The 6,234-nt window shown below is 43.9% G+C and overlaps 1 long non-coding RNA gene across 1 annotated transcript; it reads right to left on the bottom strand.

Moving 5' to 3' along the window:
- Nucleotides 1-1,797: 1,797 nt before the first annotated feature.
- On the bottom strand, nucleotides 1,798-5,000 carry LOC128562567 (uncharacterized). The gene is made up of 3 exons (XR_008373460.1): nucleotides 4,949-5,000; nucleotides 3,063-3,582; nucleotides 1,798-2,107 (listed from the first exon to the last, which is right to left on the bottom strand). It is a non-coding gene; the product is annotated as an uncharacterized LOC128562567 (long non-coding RNA).
- Between the last annotated feature and the right edge of the window lie 1,234 nt (nucleotides 5,001-6,234).

The raw sequence follows: 6,234 nt of genomic DNA on the forward strand, positions 1-6,234 counted from the left end.
TCAGGACAGAAGCCCAGGGTCCTTCTCCCTGCTGCTCTCCACCTGTGTCTCCCGGCTTTCCTGGCCCTGCGCACAGAAGCCCCAGTGTGCCCTGGCTCAAGTCCAGGTGTCTAAAGCCAAGACAAGGAAATTTTGGACAGGAATGGTCCAGGCTCCCCTGTGGCTGTGTAGATTTTAAGCAAGAACAAACTCCTCTGAAAACCCTGGAGTCTGACCAAGGCTGCAGAGAAACTCCCTGGCCAGGAAAACCCAGATCCCTACTGTCAAGCCCATTCCCTTGCAGAACAGCAGGGGGCAGCACAAACAGGATTTGCAAAAACAATTTCTGGAGCACCCTGTCTTGTCTTGTTTTGTTTTGTTTTATTTTGTTTTTTGAGACAAGAGTCTCCCTCTGTTGCTTGTGCTGGGGTGTCATGGCCTCACGGCAACCTCAAACCCCTGGATTCAAGCGATCCTCCTGCCTCCACCTCTGGAGTAGCTGAAACTAGGATCCCATCACAATGCCTAGTCAATTTTTCTATTTTTAGTAAAGATGTGGTTTTGCTCTTGCTTAGGCTGGTCTCAGACTCCAGAGCTCAAATGATCCTCCTGCCTTGGCTTCCCAGAGTGCTGGGATTACAGGCGTGAGTCCCCATGCCTGTACAAGCATCCTGTCCTTGTTCACCCACACCCCCAAGGTGGAAGAGCCATGCCTGGCCTGAGTTTATAACCAGGGCCATAATTAATTATTTGTTAATTATGTGAATTAAAGATGTCCCCGGAGCCAGAATCTAGCATCATCTTCAGGATCCATGACCTCATTCTTCTAATTCTGTCTGGTTTAGAAAGGCATCTGGTCACAATTATAATCTTCAAAACGTTTATTTTGTAACTATTGTTTAATCACAATACTACAGAAAAGTCACTAAATAGAGAAACCCTGTTTAAGCCATCCATCACCCCTTTGTGGTGTACAGCTATAGTCCCAACTATTGGAGGTTGAGACAAGAGAATTGCTCGACCCAGGAGTTTGAGGTTGCTGTGAGCACCACAGCACTCTACAGAGGGTGACAGAGTGAGACTCTGTCTTTAAAAAAAAAAAATAGGCTTGGCACCTGTAGCTCAGTGGCTAGTGTGCCAGCCACATACACTGAGGCTAGCTGGCTAGACCTCCCAGAGTAAAGAGTCTCTGGGGTCTTCCCTATCCCTTTAGGGCCAGTACAGTGATATGGGAGCCAGAGGTGTCTTTGCTGAAAAGGGAGTGAGATAGAAAGATGCATATGAAAGAAGGCTTTGTGCAGAGGCAATCGGGTGTAGCCAAATCTGATGACTGGGAAGTGGGTTCAAATCTGGCCCAGGCCTGCCAAACAACAATGACAACTACAATCAAAAAATAGCCGGGCGGCTCAGTGCCTGTGGCTCAAGCGGCTAAGGCACCAGCTACACACACCTGTCTGCGGGTTCAAATCCAGCCCAGGCCCACCAAACAACAATGACGGCTGCAACCAAAAAAAATAGCCGGGCGTTGTGGCGGGCGCCTGTAGTCCCAGCTACTTGGGAGGTGGAGGCAGGAGAATGGCTTGAGCCCAAGAATTGGAAGTTGCTGTGAGCTATGATGCCATGGCACTCTACCCAGGGTGACAGCTTGAGGCTGTGTCTCAAAAAAAAAAAAAAAAAAAATAGCCGGGTGCTGTCGTGGGCACCTGTAGTCCCAGCTACTTGGGAGGCTGAGGAAAGACAATTGCTTAAGCCCAAGAGTTTGAAGTTGCTGTGAGCTGTGATGCCACAGCACTTTATTGAGGGTGACAGCCACATGCACTGGAGCTGGTGGGTTCAAACCCACGGGGAGGGATGAAGAAAAAAACAACCCACTTTGTAGAAGGTGGAGATGCTGGTAACAGGGAAGATCAAATCAATAGGCTTATTAGAAGAATGAACTAAGGTATCTGCCCTGATTGTTTTTGTAATCTGGTCAGTTAATAAACAGTGACTGCTTTCAAAGTGAAAAAAAAAAGAAATTAAAACTGAGAAAATTTTAAAACAAAAAGCTATTCAAGCACATATTCCACTGGTTACCAGGGGATAAGTCTTCACACATCATGAAGCCTCTGGTCTCTCTTCTGTGTACCTATGAGAGAATGAGAGGGAAAACAGCCAATTACATCTCCAAATTGCTGCAAAAACAGTTTTGACTTCACAGACCCGCTGCAAGGGTCTTAGAGACTCTGAGTCTTTGTAGACACATGTGGAGAACCACGGTGCTAGGAATTAAGTACGCATCTGTAATTTCTCAGTCTTCTTCAAGTTCATATTGTATAATGTCACCTAACATGAAGGACATTGTAACCATGTGAGTCCATCTTTTCATTCTTTATGCTATCCTTTTCATATATGTTACGTCTACATGTGTCACGAGTTCCACATACAATGTTATAATTTTTGCCTTAAATATTTTTTTTACAGCCTTAAATTCCTGATCTCAAGAAATCCTCCTGCCTCAGCTTCCCAAGTAGCTAGAATTACAGGTGTGCCACCACACCCAGCTAACTTTTTATTTGTTTTTATGGTGATGGGCTAAAATTTCTCAGTTTTAATTTCTTTTTTTTTTTTTTTGAGGCAGAGTCTCACTCTGTCGCCCTGGGGTTGAGCACTGGCATCACAGCTCACAGCAACCTCAAACTCTTTTTTTTTTTTTTTTTTGTAGAGACAGAGTTTCACTTTATGGCCTTCAGTAGAGTGCCGTGGCCTCACACAGCTCACAGCAAATTCTCTTGCCTCAGCCTCCCGAGTAGCTGGGACTATAGGCGCCCGCCACAACACCCAGCTATTTTTTGTTGCAGTTCACCGGGGGCCGAGTTTGAACCCACCACCCTCTGTATATGGGGCTGGTGCCTTACCGACTGAGCCACAGGTGCAGCCCCTCAGTTTTAATTTCTTTTATCTCCTTCCTTCCCAGGCTAGTCTCAAACTCCTAGCTTCAAACAACACTCCCAAAGTGCTAGGATTACAGGTGTCAGCCATTGCACCCCACCAGTTATATGTATTTTAAAGATATTAAGAAGAAAAATGTATTTTATATTTACCTACAAATTTGGCATTTCTCTTTATTCCAGCCTGCAGCTCTGCTCTTCCACTTGGTTTCATTTGCCTTCCCCTGAAGAACTTTCTTTAGCAGTTCTCATAGTTCAGATCTGCCGATAACAGAATCACTGCTTTCTTTTATCAGAAAATGGCTTTATTTCATCTTCATTCTGGAAGAATATTTTCACTGGAAAAGCAATTCTGTGTTGACTTTCTTTTCTTTGGGCATTCATTTCCACCATCTTCTGGCCTAATTGCTTTTGATGAAAAAGACAGTGACATTGGAAATGTTGTTCTCTGTATGAAGTGTTCCCCTTTTCCTTGGATGCTTTCAAGATTTTCTCTTTATCCTTGGCTTTCAGCAGTTTTACCATAATGTGCCACGGTGTGCTTCTTTTCTTTTTTATTTCCCATTCTGTTTTGGGTTTACTGAGCTTCTTGAATCTGAAAATATATCTTTCACCACAGTTGGAAAATTTTCAGCCATTATTTCTTCAAATATTTAATTTGCCTCATTCTCCTCTGAAATTCCAAGAACACATATATTAGAGTTCTTTATGTTGTCCCACAGGTCCCTGAGTTTCTGATCATTTTTAAAACTTTTTCCTCTGTTCACCAGATTGGATAATTTGTATCTAACTGACTTCAATTTCACTGACTTTCCCTCCTGCCATCTCCATTCTTCTATTAAGCCCCTCCAGCATCTTTCAGTGCTGGATTTTTTTTTTTTTTTTTTTTTTTTTTGAGACAGAGTCTCACTATGTCACCCTCGGTAGAGTGCAACCTCAAAGTCTTTGGCTTAAGCGATTCTCTTGTCTCAGGCTCCCAAGTAGCTGGGAATACAGGCGCCTACCACAACACCTGGCTATTTTTTTTTACACCTGGCTATTTTTTTGTTGCAGTTGTCATTGTTGTTTTAGCAGGCCCCAGGCCGGGCTCAAACCTCCAGTTTTGTTGTATGTGGCCAGTACTCTACTCACTGAGCTACAGGCGCTGAGCCATCAGTGCTAGAAGTTTAATTTAGTTATTTTTAAGGTCTCTATTTCTCTCCTTTGTTTCCTATTTTCTTTATTATGAGCATATTTTTCTTTACATCTTTGTATGCTAGAATCCTAGTGTACTGCCTCCAACATCTGAGTCATCTTGGGGGAGCGTCTCTGTTAATTGTATTTCCTCTTGAGCATTTTTTTCCTATGAATTTTTTCATACTTTGAGTAATTTTGGATTATATCATAGATATAGTGATTGATACATTACAAAAACTATAGATTCTGTGATGTTCCTCCAAAGAGTATTGATTTTTTTTTCAAGTGGGCAGTTAACTTGGCTTTACTCTAGCTGCAAACTATCTTGAGCTGAGCAAAATCTAAGCACAGTTCTCTCTAAGTAAGCTTAACTAGGCTACCTACAGTCTGCTCCACACATACATATTTTAGGGGAACAAACGTAGAAAGACCTGGGACACTCAAATAGCTTAAAACCCGGTTATGAGCCAGGCATCACACAATGAGAGGACAACACACATGTAGACCTTAGAGCACCTTAGCACCTATCTGTGCCCCAGACAGATAGAGGCGAGTAAAACCCCCCAGTGATGATGACATTAAGGAAGGCGTGGAGGCGGAGCAACATGGCAGCCGAGTAACAGCTTCCTTGCATCTGGGCACCGTGAGTCTGGGGAGATAGGACTCCAGGCATCTCTGGCTGGTGGGAACTGCCTATCATTACTCCTATGAGGATACAGGGAGTCAGCGAGAGACTTCTGGACCCCAAGAGGAGGACTAAAACCGTGGAAAACCGGCAAGTGGTCGCGTGTGTTCAATCCGTCTAAACCCGCCCAAAACTGTAAGTTCAGTAGCAGCGAGACTGCAAACCAGAAAGGCCTTACCTGTGAACTGTTTTGATGTCCTTGGACTTGGCACTGAGTTGAACTGCCTTGGGGAAGGCCTGAGCGGGAGTGCGGAGAACTTTGGCCGTTGTCTAGGGCCCCAGTCTGAGCCGCTGAGCCAGACGGAGCTAATAGTGTTTGGCGGTGGGTCACACGGATCCATTGTCAGTGATCTGCCACAGCAAGCTCCGCCCTCAGGGTTGCAGAGCTAGAAACGGGTGGGAGCTGGTAACCCAGCAACCAAGTAGCCTAAGGGTGGGGTCTGAGCAGCCTTGCAGCCCTAACCCTCAGGGGCAGAGTGAGACCGGTTTTGGCACACTGGGTAAGTGGATAGCCACTTCAGCAACGATTCCAGTGAGAAAGCTGGGAAAGCTTCTGCTCAGCAAGTTTACAAGTTCAAAGTGCCTTTTAAGTAGGCTGAAGAGAGATTTAGGGTGTCTACCTGCTGGGGTTTGAGAAATCAGCAGCCTCCAGTCGTATCAGAACTGTGACTAACATCTCATACCCCAGAAGACCATGTGTTGCCCAGACAATATTCAATAACATATACAAACTGCTTTGTTTTTGGTTGTGTATTTTTTTCTTTTTTTTTTTTTGTTTGGTTGTTTTTTTTGTTTGTTTATTTTGACATTGCTGATGTTCTTTTGTTTTTTTAATTTCAATCTTTTCCACACAGATCCCTTTTTCTTTCTCAATTTTCCTAGTTTAATTATAATTTCCCATTGCTGCCTTTTTTAATAACTTCAACTTCATTTTTGCTAGTGTTTCTACCGATATAATTTGGTTTTTCACCCAATTTTATCCCTGTAAAGTTTTCTGTTTGCTTGTTTTGGTTTGATTTATAGCATTTTTGTCTTTCCTCTCTACTTGGTGGAGGTGGGGTACTGTGTCTGATCAGGTTAGCAAAGAGCTGCTGACCTCAAGGGAACCACGCAACTGGGCACCCCCAGAAGGTGGAGTTTTTTAAGATTGTGTCAAAGTACCCTACTGTACACCTATATTGCCCTGTCTCCCTCTTTCTGTGCCTCTCTTCTTTTTGTCAATATTCCTTATACCCACCCCCTCTCCTTTCTCTATCTTTCTTTTTTTCTTATCACTCGGTCCTCCTTTCTTTCATCCCCTTTTTTTTGCTCTTCAACCCTTCTGGTCCTGTAACCCTTAGTCCACAGGCACAAGAACTTAAAGAGCAAGAGGAAGTGAAAGGAAAATTAGGGCAAGGAAACAGATAAAAGAAATCACTCATGAGGAAGAATCAGCAGAAAACTCCAGGCAACATGAAGAACCAG

Source organism: Nycticebus coucang, chromosome 12, assembly GCF_027406575.1.
Source record: "Nycticebus coucang isolate mNycCou1 chromosome 12, mNycCou1.pri, whole genome shotgun sequence".
NCBI lineage: Eukaryota > Metazoa > Chordata > Mammalia > Primates > Lorisidae > Nycticebus > Nycticebus coucang.